Source organism: Pseudopipra pipra, chromosome 4, assembly GCF_036250125.1.
Source record: "Pseudopipra pipra isolate bDixPip1 chromosome 4, bDixPip1.hap1, whole genome shotgun sequence".
NCBI lineage: Eukaryota > Metazoa > Chordata > Aves > Passeriformes > Pipridae > Pseudopipra > Pseudopipra pipra.
The window spans coordinates 6,454,400-6,471,559 of record NC_087552.1 but is presented as its reverse complement, the minus strand read 5'-3'; the positions used below and the strand labels follow the sequence as shown (position 1 = coordinate 6,471,559).

Sequence of the window (17,160 nt, the reverse complement as noted above, 5' to 3'; positions counted from 1 at the left end):
TGAAAGGTTAATAGGAGATTTTTTTAAGCTTTGAAGTTTGGATTTTGCAAGTGAAACACTTCTTTTGATGAAGATTTTTTAGAACTGAACTTCCTAGCTTTTAGGAATAACCAAATAATAATAATTAGCAGCTTTCATTTAATAAGCAAAAAAACCACCAGCTCTCTGAAAATTACTTAAATTCCCTTCTGTTTTGTAGGTTTTTAGTTTTTAGTCCCCATAGTAAACATGATTTTTTTTATAAACTAGTGCAGAGAAGAGCTTGTAGTCCAAAAATGTGGACTATTTTGTGCAGGAAATTCTGGTTTGCATTCTGGGATTAGAGAAGCCCAGTGATCTATACAGAATCATAGAATCATCAAGGCTGGAAAATACCTTCAAGGTCATCTAGACCAACCTTTGACTGAACACCACCTTGTCAACTAATGTGCCATGCCTAGTCATTTCCTGAACCCCTCCAGGGATGGTGAATCCACCACCTCCCTGGGCAGCCTGTTCCAATGCTTAACAACCCTTTCCACGAAGAAATTCTTCATGATGTCCAACCTAAACCTCCCTTGGTGCAGCTTGAAGCCATGTCCTCTTGTCCTGTTGCTAGTTTCCTGGGAGAAGGATGTAGAGATGGTGGTATATCAAGCTTACCAGGAGAACACATGCTGAAATGAAGTGTGGCAGTCACTGGTCATATTAGAAACATGGGTTCAGCCTAAAGTCCTGCTATTTCCTCCTGTGCGACTTTTCAGCTTCTTTAGTAAAATTGAACAGTTGCTACTTATCTATTTCTAGCAAAGGGGAGTAAGTAGAGTTGATTGAAATTGCTTCCTTTATAGTGGCTGTGTAAGAGAAAATTGATTTTCTTGACCAAATGAAATTTCCACTGAAAGTCTACCTTCTGTGAAAATGTTTGATTTTTTGCTTTTGTTCAGTGCCTCATCCCACACTCTTTCCCTTGGGTTTCTAACTGGAAAGCCATAATTTTCTGGGCTTGCAGAACTGTAGGCAAGTGATAGTAATAATAAAAATGCTAGTTAGATCTTTTTATGAGAGCTTCTTTCATAGTACTGAAAGTATAATTACTAGAAAGGGCTGGATTACAGCTCAAGGTGATCTCCTACTCCCAGTTTGATGCACTCCCAGTTCTGAGAGTGAGTAGTAGCACCTTCTGCTGTTTTTCTTAGTAGGAAATTGTTGTTCATACATCTTATATGGGCTATCCAGTGCAGCCCAGGTCCATTCCTGTTTGTTTTAGCATGCTGGTTACTATTGGCAGGTGCAGCTTGCTCTTAGCAAATTGTCTGTGAAAAATTACTCATAGCTAGTCCCCAAGAAGCTCTATCAAATGTGTCTTAAGCCTGAACTGATGTATTCAAATCCAGGTGTATTTTCAGGCAAAAGCTTAAAGAGTGCACTATTCATTTTGGTCTATAAATTCAATTTCTTCTTCACAACATAATGGTACTACAGCTTTTCAAAAAGGAGTTAGGATAGAGAGTAAGGATAACTCTGGACAAGGTATGTCTCAAGAATTTCATTAGTCTGTCCTGAATGTCTAAGTGAAATAGATATGGAACATATCAGGCTAAAATATCCATTTTGAAAAAACTCATGAGCAGCAGAATACATAGATAAAAAGAATTCTTTGGCAGCCATGACTGTAGATACAGCTACCACTTAAAACACAAATGTTTTCAAACTGTAAGTGCTTATATCACAGAGATTACCATATCATCACAGGCTGTCATTTGTCCTCTTATCAATGCAATGTGAAATCCCTGTGAACGTAAATACAGATTAATCTTGTAGATACTTGGCATACCAGCTCTGCAGTGTATGTCTTCAGCACTGTCAGAAAACACACTGAGAACAGCCACCACGTGGTCTCATGGAGGCTTTTAAATGACTGTAGGGTCAGCATCCAATGCCTGGCCCTCTCCAGTCACAAACATTTCAGCACTCGCTGAGCACTGGATTTGTCTCTATTATTCTTTGAATAACACTGCCTTGCACAGGAAGCAATAATCCAAGAGTAATTTTCTACTGCTATGACTAGCCTTCTAATAGGAGCTCATGGGTGATAATTAGGCCTCTCAAATATATTTTGGAGAGTGTATTTTTTTTTTGACCAGTTTCCTTTTTTGTTAATTTTGTAATTTCTGAAAATATTTTACTGCTTAAAAGAATGGTTTTTAACCCAGATCCTTTGTGATTAGTAATGCACAACTAAAGACATTTGGAGCATTAAACACCCCTGTATGTGAAATCCCTGGAGTTTTGCTGCAGTATGGCTCTAAAATTACAATGAAATTACAGAGCTGGAAGAAGAATCATAGCTGCATAGAAGAAAGCTAATACAGTTCTCTATGTGTCTGTTTAATAAAGAACCCTTCAGTTCTCAATTTAAAAAAAAAAAAAAGAGTAAAGGTTCATTAAACCTGATACCATAATACGTGCTACATTTATTGAAGAAAAATATGAAGTCAATACCCAAGGCTGCAGCATGTTCAGAAAGCAAAATAATTAAATTGATATTATTTCCCTTTTGACAGGGTCTCCCATGGGAAGGGATATTACTTGGCTGGACCAGTAATGGCTCTGTATCTATGTGAAAAACTATTATGTTAAATTAAAACCTCTCTCTATTTATCAAACAGCCAAAACTAATAAACACAACTCTGACATTAAGGGTAAAGTGCTACTAGACTATTACTTCCTTCATCAGAGTATTATTTATAATTCAGTTTAGACAAGGCATCTGCTCCTCAGGGATGCTGAGACGTGGTATTGACACAAGAGCTCTTTACTATTTGGGCACAGGGATCAATTTGTTTTGCAGTTACTCTGGTTGGAGACAGTTTCTACTGGAAGGACAACCCCACAAAATCATTTCAGACGTTTTTAAGAAATAGATTGTTAAAAAGAATGTGCAAAGTATTGCTTATAACAAGTAATGCAAATACTTGTTATATATGAATACCTGGCATATCTAATAAATAAAGGAGTTTTAAAAAGAAAAAAGAAAAACATGAACGTGAGCAACTCTTGCCCTTGTGAATTTATTTATTTATTTAAATAATAATCAAAATACTAATTTTTTTTTTTTTTGGCAGTTAGGATTTTTAGCACTAGAAACTTGGTGTGTCCTTCAGTTTAATATTTTGCTTAGTGCAGACCAGGTTCTCCAATTTTGAATTTATAAGGCAATCCCTCAAAATGATGTACTCTATGGAGTACATCTATCTGCCTACTCATGGTAGGCAGATAGAATTACAAGGTACCATTCAAAAATCATGCAACAGGTTGCATGATATAAAGACTTAAAAAGGCAGATTAAAATTGGAATTTGCAGCCATTTTGAAACATCAAATAGTGTATTTTAAAAAATTCTGTCATGAAGTTAAGGCAACTTCTCTGGGAGACTGCCAGAAACACCAGTAACACCTATATGTAATACACCCAAGCATAAGAAAAACAAGGAATAGTAAATCTGATACATCAACCACTGCCAGCCAGTAATGACCAGTGGAATTCAGCTACATAGACAATTTAATTTTAATGCCTAGTGGGAATTTGATTAAAGCAATTAGAGAAAATTCTGAACATAGTCCAAATCATGCGTGTCTCTGTTTCATTTTATTTTCTTTAAGAACTGTCAGCATTCTTGGCCTCAGAAAATATATGTAGCAAGTCTCCTGAAAACTTTTAAGCAGAGTTATAACTTTGTTCACATAATGGTGACATTGAAATGAGTGAGACTACTTGAAAAAGGGAAATTATATATGTGTTTAAGTGTTTGTAGGATCTCATTCTAAGTGCTTTGAACAGAAAGTTCTTCCATAGCCTGTCCAAACCCTAAATACAGCCATTGCTTTCCAGCAAAGTGTGTAGGCAAGGGCTGATCAGCCTTGAGGGAGGGAAAAATTCAGGGACGCAGTTGCAGATCCCAGGTTCAGGATGAAGTAGATGGGGCTGAGAGACTCCAGTCACCAGGAAAGTTCAATGATTTCTTAGGAACAGTCTGCTTTTGGATGTCTGATTGTTATTATGATATAGGTAGAAATTAAGGGGAATAAACCTCTCATAAACATATATGGGGCTGCAACCATGGCTATGACATCACGGGCAGCCAATGCAGTAACTAACTCCATTTTGGTCCATCAACTTCTACAGCCATTTAAAAATTTTTATTATTCTACCACATGAATCTGGATTGCAGCCACTCACCATAAGACAGACTGGACTAATAAATCTTTGGCACATATAACCACCATGTTTAATATAAAACAACCCATACACTTTTTTTTAATATGATTTATAAAACAGAACACGAAGCTACCTACATGGTCTTTTCTAGCTACAGCAGATACTGTTATTTATCGCACATTTAATTACTAACAGCAATTCAGTCATGTTACCTGACCTTAAGGCCTTTTGATTACCTGATCCAACATATTTCACATGATAAAAATGTCAGGCTGAGAGAAACCCACCAGTCTGGCTTTCTGTGAAATCTAATTATAAACAGCAATGTTAGAAAAAGCTTAACAGTTTAAATACTCAAGGCAGTTATTCATTTTATAAGTGTTTGTTTTGATTGAAATGATAGCTGAGAGGGCACCATGCAGCCTGGTAGTTCACTATGAATAGTACAGCTTCATCTCACCCACAGTCATTTTGGCTGCTCAGCTTGAACTCGGGAAGCTCAGTTGGGCCTCCAGAAGCAACTCAGTGCCATGGAACGTGTATGTCCCTCTCCCTATACAACATCCAGCAGCTCTCCCTATGCAACATCCAGCCTTTGCAGACCCTGGAGTTGGACTCGATGATCCTTATAAGTCCATTCCAATTCAGGATATTCTACAACTCTCTGATAATGGAAAAGAGAGTCCAGTGAATCTATTCGTGGGAATGGGCTCAGCCCTTCCCTTAACTCGTAACACATGGCTGCACAGATAGTGGTGCTTTGAAATGCTCTGTTAAACTGGAGATGTTGAGTTGGAAGTTGGCATGAGCTGTATTCTAACAGGCCTTGTAGATGTTATGGAAAGTGGCAGGGTGAAATTCTGACCCGCTGCAGAGAAAGTTCTCATGGATTCCATGAGTTTAGGAGTTTGTCTCAGTCTAACCATTTCTCAATACTTTCCTGTGCCTTGCACCTTTGTCTTGCTCCATATTTGTATTTCAGTCAAGGTAGAAAGGCTCATGAGTACAGGGAATGAAAGGAAGGAGCATCTGCTTGTGAGAAACTCTCCTACGCTGCAAGTAACAATGATAATAACGGTGGCAGAGGTAATGATAATTTCTCCAGTCACAGTGGTGACCAAGAGCTTAAGCTGGAAACATGGATGATACTGTGTCTTGTACGAGACTGGTCTTGTACAAATGAAATTAAAAAATAAAGAATCTTAGATAAATAATTTCCCTGGAATGCTGATTTAAGATATGTGACACGGTGCCTTAGAATAAAGATGAAAAATGCATTTTAGTATATACATTCTATTCATTGATTGTTATGTTGTATAAAACTGGAAAGAATAATCACATAATTTGGTGGATATTCATTCTGTAGTTGTAAGTCAGTATTATAATTTTTCTTCTGGGAAATGAGTAAATATGTTTTTTATATATTATAATATATACATTACGTGTCTAAGTATGCTCTAACCTACACCAATACTTTCTGTAATACACTAGCTCTTCCTATTCCTTTCTTTTTTGTGGTATAGCAGATGAACCAAGATGACCTCATGCTACAGCTTTGCTCCTCTGGAAAAATGAAGCTGTCAACAACATCGGAAAAGACTCGTAACCACAGGAAACAAAACGTTCACAGAAGCTGGACTAAGACTATGGAACTTGTTGCCAGACAAAATAGGAATGACCAGCACATGTGCCACACTAAACATTCAGTGCAAGAACCTAATTATTCAACTTAACTTTCCCTTGATAGTCTTTTCAAGCATCCTTAGACTAAATGCTTTTTTGGTTATAAGACTATGAAAAGCTCAAAAATGTTAAGAGGTTGAAAAAAATGGCAAGCTCACATGTAATGTCCCTGGAAAATGGCTAGACATTACAGCAACAGTCTGATACAATCCTGGATAAATAGGTTATTACTAAAAAAAATAAATAAAGCAGATAATCTTTTCCTGTCTGTAGGAGTGGCAGTATTTTGAAACATTGCTAATGCCATGTATGATCTTGCAAGCCCTGTATAATCCATTTATATGTATTATTATTTCTTAATAATTCTCCAGAAAATATCAATCAAATTGTTGGGCAGTAAACAGTATGTATGTACTGTCTGTAGTGACTTCATGTTATGTGTTCCTCCTAAAAAGTGCCATATAATGGCATGTACAGATACAGAGTAAGCAGCTGTAGTTGGTGCTCTCCTATACTTTTAATTTTTCACCCTCTTATGTGGTTATGCCCAAAACCTCACAGTGCCAATTAAGTTTAAACCGTAACAACTTAATTTAATTTAATGACCAATAGCAATATTTCCATATATGTCGAGCCTCATGCCAGTCTTCAGTAAAGTTCACTGAAGCACTGACTTGCAATGAAGATGGTCCCTCAAAAAAGTTGCTGAAATAAGCCATCAATTTAAAAGATGCTTTCCCCTTTCCCAAACTGTCTTGTGGAAACAGCTGCTAAAAGTATTCAGATAAAGATTGCTGTCACAATCACTGCATGCTTGATATTAGAAAATGGGCTGAATCTTCCCAAGAGAATAGTAATGCTTTTGCTTGAAACAATCTAAACCCAGAAGTGTCTGATTTCACTTGTTCCATCTACCGTGAAAGACAGATACAAATGCTGTGAGACTTGCGTGGTGTTTGGATGTTAGTGTGGGGTTAGCCTAATTCTCCTTTTTCCTGAGTCACATACCAAAATCTTCATGTGATCAAAAGCCACAGAGGATGCGGACTGTCTGTGCAGGGGATTGGGAGGTCCTGGAGTGATTCATAGACAGTAGCTGACAAAGCTCCCAGAGGGCTCATTAATTTACAGTGGAGAAGGTCTAGCTCATGCCAGCCATGCTGCTGGATCCCTGAGCAGCCCATTGATTTTGGCGTTAGCAGCTGCTCCTGGCTCATTTCCTTCCATGGCCAGACATTTGAATTCCTCGTCATTTTTTGTCAGCACAGTCTTCTGACTGGCCCTGCAATTCAGCTATTGACTTGGGCCTGTGCTTAACCATTTGTGCAGGGCTGTGCTTGGTGTGCTGGCAGTTCAAGGAGGGTGTAGGCTACTACTGATGAACCTGTTAGGAACCCAGAGAGAAAGGAACTGAGCCAACAGAATGGTCATGTACTTCAGCCTGTGAGGAAAAAAACAAGTATATTACTCTCCCTTTAAATAAACTAATTGGGCTTTTTGTTGTGACCTACAGGAACATAACCAGAGTTGCACAAATTACTTTTCTTAAGACTGATGGAAGCTGGCAGAAAGCCCTGGGAAGCCATCTCTGATGTGTGCAAAGCTGAACAAACCCCAGCACTTGAAGTACTTGAAGGCGAATGGTACATAAATCCATGGTAGTTTAGACTTGGTAAGAAGGAAGGAATTGAAGTTAAAAAAATCAACTCTGACCATAAACAGTGTAAAAGCATAACTTTAAAGTAAGTAATGTCTCAGTTTCTTTGCTTATAAACATTTTCATGTATCTATATATTTCTCTCCCTGTACACAGACACACACACGCAAATCTAAAGTACCTTCGAGGACTGAAAACTTATTCAGTGGTGGTAGAACCAGACAGGCAGTCTCCAAGTGCTGGCTCTACTTGAAATAGGAAATCTTCAAAAGATATGGTGATGTGAGGCAGTACAAAATATCAAGAGAAAAATGTAAGTGGGTGAGTAGACATGATATGTTTTCCAACTAGCTGGCCAACAGTCTACCTGAAGACAGATCCCTAGTGAAAGGGTCCTTAAACATTTTGCCCGCCTACTCGTTTCAGGAAGGGAGGTACTGGGGTCTGTGTCTTCACTCAAGTGAGTCCAAATCGAGCTTGTAACAGTCTCATCTGCATCCCGATCTGCCTTTTTCCTTCCTTCAGGTACTAAAACAGAAAAGTACAAGTGAGCTGGAACTGGAAATTTGGAGACCTTTGGGCACTGGATAAGCGTGGGATAAACGACTCTTAATGGTACAATTATCACTCTGAGTCACAGGAGATAATCCTCCGTTTGACTTGTAAAAGCCAATATTGTGTGTTGCTCCCTCCCAAAAAAAAGGGAAAAAATAATAATCCATCCATTCAGACCTGTATTGTAAAAACTCCAGTGAGGTAGAGCAATGTTTACAGAATAAAAATTGTGAACTAAAGAAAGAAGACTTATTTAATAGCTGGGAACAGGGTTTCTGCTCATAAGACTCCCTGTGGTCTCATAAGACTCCCTCCAAGCCCAGGGGAGAGAGTGAATTTTGACAACAGCAATTCCTGAAACATCTTGTGCAAACTAAAACCACATAAAGAGAATTAAAGATAAATATAATAAAGACATCATAGAGCTGCACACACACAAAAAAAGTGTTTCCAGCTATTTCAGACTTGGGAATAAAATACTGTCTCTAAAGCTGTTAAAGCACAGAGCAAAGCAAAAAGGAAATGTGAGGCAAAATGAAATGAAAGAAAGAAGCTTTTGTTTATAGCATTGACTATATAATCTGGAAACTAAGAATACTCTGTTATCTCTTCCAAATCTTTTCTAATTACCAGAATGCAAGCAGATACTTTTAAAACTAAGTTAATAACAACACAACTACCACCACATTTAAGCCACCGAATCTCAATATTGTCTATCAGTGTTTGAAGTGCAGACTTTTTGTTTTAGTGGTTCTTTAGGTTGATGGGCCTCTGATAAATTGAAGGGGTAGCAGTGGCAGATCTGTAGAACTGTGATAGTAATAAGAGATTTTCTGTAAGGACAAGGTGATATAGATTTCCAATCAGGTTCGTGCAGGCTAAATTGACGTGACAACTTAACATTGAAGACCTTTCACTTTGCATTTTCTAGATCTCATACACTCTACTATGAAAGGTGTAATTGCAGAAGAGATATAAAGTGTGGTTTTGCTATGGGCACTGTGGGAATACTAGAGAAGCTGGTGCAGCCAGTATTGGAATCTAAAGTCATGCTTCACCACAGAATGGTTTTTAAATGAGCAAATTTGTCCTGGTTTTACTGTTACTGGCACCCAAGCTAGCTGGGTTAAGACTCAGCTATGTTGGTTCCATCCACAGGTGGAATGACGCCTTTTCTTGCAGTGTAGCTAAATGTTTGATATGAGGGGAAGGCCTTTCTCTCTACTATGCATGCACACAGAGACAGGAATTAACAGCATGCATGTTTATGGCACTGTTTCTTTATTAGATATCGGTTTGTAAATAGGATTCCTTGCATTATAACAATTTTAAATGGGTCAAAAAATATCCCCCAAAACCTCAACAATCACATCCAAAACCCAAACAAACAACCAAAGAAATAGGATAGTGATTGAAGCTGATAGAAGCGGTGAATGTACTACTCCATGTTCATCTGCTTACTGTATAGTCTGATTTTTGGTGAGGACAACCATTATTAATTAGAGTGGAGCTTTATTTAAAGATTTTTAACTCAGATTTCTGGAAACTGAGTGATATATAAAGCTTGGAATCCTTCCCAATGATTAATTGTAATGTAACATTTGCTGCAGTAAACTATGCCCTCAATTAGACCTAAGCAACTCCATTAACTTTAATTATATCATGGCTGTAACTGAGAGTATAATTTGCCCCTCTGGGAATAGAATATGCAATTAAAGCTCCACAGGGCAGAACAGGCAGAAGAAATTTGCCCTTCAGCTGGAGCTGTCAAGGAAATTATAGGCTGTTTTATTTATTCTCTCCAACTTTAACAAATCCTATTAATGATATAGTGGCAGTATGTATTTTCCAGTATATAGAACAAGTAGAACAAGTACTGTTTATGCTTTTTCTCTTGGTATCTTGCAGGTGAACAGAGATCAGCAATTAAAACTGTTGGGTACCAACTTTTCTCTCAGGAAATATGAGAGCAGAACCTGAGTAAATAAGATGAGTACCTTTGCAGCAGCTGGTTGTGTATTCTACAGAAATCATCAGTTGTGGTTCAGGACCAAGCCCAGCCAGAGGATATAGAGGGCTTGGAATCAAGGAACTAAGGAATAATATGTGCTTATTTGACATAGTACCCTAGCAACAAGTTGTTACGTTGCAGAAGGTAAAGCAAACAAAGAGCTATAGGAAGATGTCTGTGATAACAATAAACTAGTTTCTCATCCTGACTACTGTAGTAGAAAGCAAAGAGTTGACAGTGGTATTAAGTCTATTCAATTCCTTACAATGTGACTGAGAAAAAATAGCTTAGGTCATAAGAAAGAAGAATTTCTGTCTTGCATTTTTTTATTTCCAAAGAGGGAACCTTTAGCCAGTATGCAGTATTATTTTCATATTTGCTTTTTGTTTGTCTTCCCAAGATTAATATGTTTCTTTGTCAGTAGCCACATCTGGTAGATTTTGAGGGCCTGAAATCAGTGAAACATAAACCATGAGGGCATTGGAAGTTGAAGTTCCCATGGAAAAGCTATGGAACAGTTGGGGACTATCAGCAAAAACAAGCCACTAAGTGCCACCCTCAGTGACTATACCTGGGAGATATCAAAACCTGTGGTGTTCCTACAGGTTTTGCGCTTGAATTTCATAATGCTTTCCATGGCAACCTCAACTCAGTCTCAGTCCATGTGCCCCTAAGTTCTAGCAATTTTCATACCAGAAAATTCCTCAAGGAAGGATCTTTGGCTTGTGTCTGATTTTTGGCACCTGGCACTGTCAGCACAGACAGGTCCACACAGTTACCCCCGTTGCCTAATCTGCTTTCTTTACACCCATATTCCACTCACGGGCATTTACAAAGGAGCATGATAAAGAATTTCCTTCTATGCCCAAACACAGCTTGGGTACTTTAGGAGCAAAATGCTTTCAGTGTACCTAACTCCTGTACTGAAGGTGATTTTCTACTTTGTCAAGAAAGGAACTACTTTCCACCCCAGTGCAGTTTGTGTATGGCTACTGCCCTTGAGTTTTAGGCTCTCCTCAAATAAGTTCCAAGTTTAGCTGAAGCCCTGCTAAAATGAGTAACCAAGTTCAGCTCCTTGTGCTATCCCATTTTCAGTCTTCTCTGGCTCAATCAAATGTACTTCACCATTTGTATCTGAGACACGGACTCAGAGTTCTGGAGATTCAGATTGGCTCATAAGTGTGTTTAGATCTAAGACATATGAAGAAGCCTAAAATGATAAGAAGGCTGAAGAAAGTAACATCTAACTTAAAGACAAACTTCCCAAACCTATCTAAAACATGAATAGCTCAACTGTATAGAAAACACATAAGATAATAGAAGCAATAGGGAAAAAAGATTTATTTAGAAGTAGAGCTTCCCCCTATTGGTTTAAATTATGGGATGGAAAGGAAACAAAGGCAAAAGAGAAAATTTTGATGAGGAAAAGAAAAATTTCTTAAAATTGGTGACTCTATGGAAACTTTTCAGTTATTGTATTTAACAGAATTGGCCTGAAAATCTGTAATTATAAAAGACCATTTGTAAAATTTCAAATGAGCTGGGAAAATAGCACTGTGCTAAATAAACACTTAGGAAATCCAGGCTGGAGGTTTTTTTTTTTGTCAGAATAAGACAATTTATTTCTCTTTTCTTTCCATTCTTCTTCCAATTTTTAAAAAACTTTTAATTAATGCATAAAGAAGAGGTGCAAAATGCATATTCAATATCTTTGCCTCTTAAACTGAGTGAATTATTTCCTGCAACACGTGCATTTTTTGCATTCTTAAAAGAATATCTGAGTGAGTAAATTGTCATTACTACCTTTTCTTGCTTCCTTTCACAGCACTGCTCCCCTGGTGAAAACCAACATAGCATAACTGTGCACTGGTACAGAGCAAGAGAAGTGGAGGATGGTTTGATTAAGCCTTCTAATTGCAATTGATACCCTCTCATTCATGTGTTGAAAGGGACAGGGACTTCTTTATGGTACTTGTAATTTTGTGAGATGACTGACTACTCCAAACTGAAGTGGAAAACTGAAGAAAACCACAAACCTCGTAATTAGGGTAAGGATGCTTACTAGCATTTTGTGGATGTGATTCACCGTCTTGCACTTGCTGACTGGCTATTTGAGTCTGGTAACATCGCTTGCATCATGAGGTGACCTGGAGCTGGGAACATTTGGGTGCACAGGAACCTTTCCCCAACCTTACGGGAGACAGGTGCATCGTGGATAAAATGAGTAAATGCTGAATGCTGCTTGTACAACTTGTGAAAGAGCAGAGAAGAGTAGGCAAGTTAATGCAATTATTTATATTATTTTAAAGATACTTTCTTGGACTGGACGCAGCCTTACAGAGCCAAGTCAAGGAATATTTGACAGAAGAAATGTCTCTACCAATGTTATGTGGCCTTGTGATTCTTGCTGTCTTTATTGTGGCCTTTACTGATTTGGAAGTCCCTTGCTAGATGTTCAGTAGTCGTTGCTAGACTGATTATCACAGAATCATAGAATGTTTAGGGTTGGACGAGACCTTAAAGATCATGTAATTCCAACCCCCCTGCCATGGGCAGGGATACCTTCCACAAGACCAGGTTCCTCAGAGCTCTGTTCAACCTGACCTTGAACACTGCCAGGGATGGAGCACCCACAATTTCTCTGGGCAACCTGTTTCAGTACCTCAGCACCCTCACAATAAAAAATTTCTTCTGTATGTCTAACCTAGATTTCCCCTCTTTCAGTTTGAAGACATTCCCCCTTGTTCTGTCACTACAGTTCCTGATGAAGAGTCCCTCTCTGGCTTTCCTGTGGGCCCCTGCGGATACCAGATGGTGATGCAATTATACAATCTTCCCTTCTTCGGGTTGAACAGCCCCAACTCTCTCAGCCTGTTTGCATAGGGGAGGTGCTCTAGTCCCCTTATCAACTTCATAGCCCTCCTCTGGACTTGCTCTAACAGCTCCATGTCCTTCTTTACGCTGGGGGCACCAGACCTGAACACAATATTCCAGGTGGGATCTCATGAGAGTGATCTGTAAGACTTTTAGGAAAGAAACTTGTTACTGTAGATATATTTAAAAATCCAAACAAACAAAATCCAGAAAACAAAACCCAAACCCTTTGCTTCCTAAAAATAAAGTGTTGAAAGTGGTCTTTTCAAACAGTGTTAGAAATAATTTCTCCTTCTAAATGTTCAGAAATTTAACTATTTTAAAATATATAATGAGAGATGGGCTCTTGTGAAAGTGCGTGCTGTTTCTTTTCCTTGGAAATTCATCTTCTTTTGTCATGACATTTTGCTTAGGTTAATGGTGTCCCTGCAGTAGAGTACTGTGCATGTTCCTCAGCATGGGTGGGGAGTCAGATAGCCAATTATTTAAAAGAAACAACGGTTGAATTATTAGGTTAGATGAAAACCAGATTATCATAATACATAAATTACATGAGCACTTTAGAGTGCGTGATGCTGAATAGCTGTTTGGATCTGCTATCAAGTTCTGAGGCATTTTGTGTGAAATGCTGATTCGTGCTTGGCTGTTCCCTGCAATGCTTGCACACAGGGCAAGGAGAGGAACGCTGAGTACTTCCCTGCTCAGAGCACTGTGCTTCTAATTTTGTGGTCTTTTCTTGGATGTGACACCTAGAAAGGGGCAGATTACATTACCAGTTAATGAGCTGCAGAATGATATGCAGTGCTTTTTGGGCTACTCTCCTTTCTGATGCTTAATAACTCTACATACAAAACTGGGACAAGAACTTAACTTACTCTTTGCCATCCATCAAAACAACATGAGTTGCATTTATTGAGGGGAGAAAGATTTGACAGGGGAAAAAACGAAGTGGTAGAAATTGTAGACCAACCAGGTGCAAGCTGGCTGCCTAAATGCATGCAACTCAAATGGCATAAAAGTTTCTCTACAGGCATATTGGGTGGTCAGATTGTCATTGGAATTATATGGCTTGGAATCAGAAATATCTCCATTTTCTCCTCTGAATTTACTCCAGATTCACACAAGTGTAACTGAGATAAAATAATTAATTATAAACTGTCAGATTCTTTCTTATTTTCACTGCAGCCAGGAGCCAAGACATAGCTTGACTCATGTTGGAAAATGAGACCATGCTTGCAGTCTTTGCTGGTTAATAGCAAGGAAAGAGCTCTGTGCTTGTTTAATTAATTTGCTCTTTACCAAGAGAGCTATTTCAATGTTGTGCCTGTGTCTAGTAATCGAGTTTGATTTCTCAGTGTCTCATTCAAACTACATCTTGTGAAAATTTTTGCCTTCTAACAAAAACTTGACTGTTGCACATGTGTGCTTGCTGCCTTGCTGCTCACTGGAAGGTGGTATTTACTGAACTGAAGAGCTTAAAGGCTCTGTCAAGGTGGAGAGGTAAATGTGATCTGTACTACGCCTTGAGGCAAGGTTCGTTAATTATTTTTCTCCTGGAAATCATGTTGACAGGCAGATGGCATGTGCTCAAATCTCACCCTGACATGGAGCCTGGACAGAGTCGGGTTGGGATATATCTGGGTCTGGGAGATGGTGAGTGATTCCAGGTCCTGTATTTAAGACATAGTCTTAGACCTGGCAACTTCAGATGTTAATATCAGGCTTGTGATATTGCTTTTTGCCTACAAAGTCTATTTCTGCCTTTGTCAGGTTTAGCAGTTCTCCTGTGTCCTGTTCATATGCTGTAATTCTTTTGACTTGCTAATTCAGACCAGCTGATAAAGAGGAATTTTTTGAGCACAGCCTTGTCACTGTAGGGGTGGAAGCTACTATTCATGTATTCAATTTCATCTCTACAGATACTCATTTGATTTTAATTCTCTTATAACATATAAAAACATAAGAAGGGCCTGTTGGATCAGATCAGTAGAGAAAGAGATTTTGTTTAGGAGGGTCATGCGAGCCTGACCCCTCTTTGCAGACTATTCCTCTCCCATCAACATTCACAGTTGTTGGACTAGGAATGCTAGGGGATACATCCATGCCATCTGTTCAATTGTAGTGATGTTTCTTGTTGTATTTTGTAGCAATGAATATTTTAATTATAGTTTGAAATTTGACTGTATCACAGTAAGTGTAGATGGTGTTTGGGATATGCCCTTCCAGTCTTAAATTCTGTGTAAATCAGTTTCTTAATTTTGTGTTATAATTCTGTGTTTCAACAATTTATTTGGACTCTGAGCACTCACCAAATATTTCATACTCAGTTATAGTCCACTGTTAGCAAAACTGCAATTGAACTGTGCTGTTAGCACTGTCTAGCAACTGTGTCTTTCCCATTTCATCCTTTTTCTCCTGTGTAACAATAAAAAGGCTTTTCTTTAGTTTTATCAGCTGTATTTCCTGTGTTATCTGTCTTTACAAAGTCAACTGCTGCCTCCACTGAAAGATCTGGGAAAAGAGAAAAGAGGTTGTTTAGTGTCCCTGAATGGTGAAATGGTGAAAGCCCAGAGTCTGGATAAAATTTCTCTCTGGTGTTTTGCTTGTCTATTCATGACAATTTTGTTTTTCCACATAATTATCTCCAAATAGATACTGACTTGTGTCTCTTTTAAACAGAGATGGAAACTTCAGCTAGACTTATTGCTATATATACACAGGCTGATTTTTGCAAGTTTTCTGATTCTTCAACCCTGCAGCTTTCTACTCCTCTCTCTAAGCAGTGATGTACTTGATGCTTTAGTCAGGTGAGGCATTTGCTTTATTATGATTTCATCTTTTGGACCAGAGGCAACCTGAAGCAACAAGGCAAAACAGCTTATTATAATTTGACTGTTTTATCTCCCAGAGGAAGAAAGTGTTCTCCATCATTAAAAATAACAGTACTGGACTTATTCAATCTAAAGCATATCAGTACTCCTAAATTAATGCTGAGAAAGGATAGCAGAAGTAGTTTTTGCAGGAATGCTTCTAGTGCTACAGGCAAAATTTGGTACCATGGACATGAGGTAGATTAAAACCTGAATGTATTTCAAAATGCTGTGCAGAGACAGTTAATGCAACAGTTATTTAAGCATGTTCAGTGAACAGTTCACAGGGCACACAGCGTTGCAAGAAAAGAAAAGAAGCATTAATGCATTAAACTGTCTCAGGAGGTAGATCTTGATAAAGAACCTCTGGCTAACATGCAGAAATAAAGGTTGGAGAATAAAAACAAAGGCAAACAAAAGCCAGAAAGGGCAAAAGGAAGGAAGGGATAGACAGAGTTCAACAGGATCAGAAGAACTGGATTCAGCACTACAACTGGCAGTCTGGGTCTAAAGGAGGAAGAAAGGAAGGAAAAATTTTTAAAGGAGAACATTTGTGAAATAGGAATAAAAAGTTGGATTACTGTGGAAGGGTCAAAGGGATTGATAAGTGTTTGAAGGTCTGTGTGAATACAAGATGCATGACGAAGAAAATAAGGGGACTAGGAATATGCTGAGAGTATTGGCATCATTAATGTAAGCAAGAGGAAGCAAAAATCTGCCAGGGATAAATAGTATAAGATAATATATAGATCATGCAGAAGGGAACAGATGGGAGAGAAGGTTTGGAAATAAATAAATCTGAGGATTATGGAAGAACACATAAATTAGTTGGAAAAAATGCACGTATGCTTAGAAACTCTGCTTAACTTTTACTCCCACTGTCTGTAAGAGTGGTTTTACAGTTTTTTAATGGGTTTCTGGGACATTTAAATGCAGTGGTTTGGAGGACGCTTTTCTCTATAAAAGAGGTATCTCAGAAAAACTACAGCCATCCTCAGAAGTGCCGTGGTATTTCTGATCTGACAGTTCTGTCCCTTGTGGCTGCTGAACTGCCCAGGGAGTTGTGCAGATGAGTGACTTGTAAATAGCAGATCACTGACTGCTGAAGTTCCTGGTGAGGAACACTTAAATGCGAGAACCCAGTGGGCTATCATGAGAGCTAAAGTCCAGCTGAGGCATTTAACAGGATGAAAAGGACATAAAGATTTTTACCATAGTGGTTTTTTTCAGTATCCTGATACTATACTTCTATGACAATTTTTCAGAATGAAGGTAAGTTTTTTTCCCAAGTAGTTTTTAGAAAACACTGA

General features: G+C 38.4%; 1 long non-coding RNA gene across 1 annotated transcript; it reads left to right on the top strand.

Annotated features, from left to right (window-relative positions):
- Positions 1–5,574: 5,574 nt before the first annotated feature.
- On the top strand, positions 5,575–15,430 carry LOC135412706 (uncharacterized). The gene is made up of 3 exons (XR_010429904.1): positions 5,575–7,625; positions 10,004–10,250; positions 11,932–15,430. It is a non-coding gene; the product is annotated as an uncharacterized LOC135412706 (long non-coding RNA).
- Positions 15,431–17,160: the final 1,730 nt, after the last annotated feature.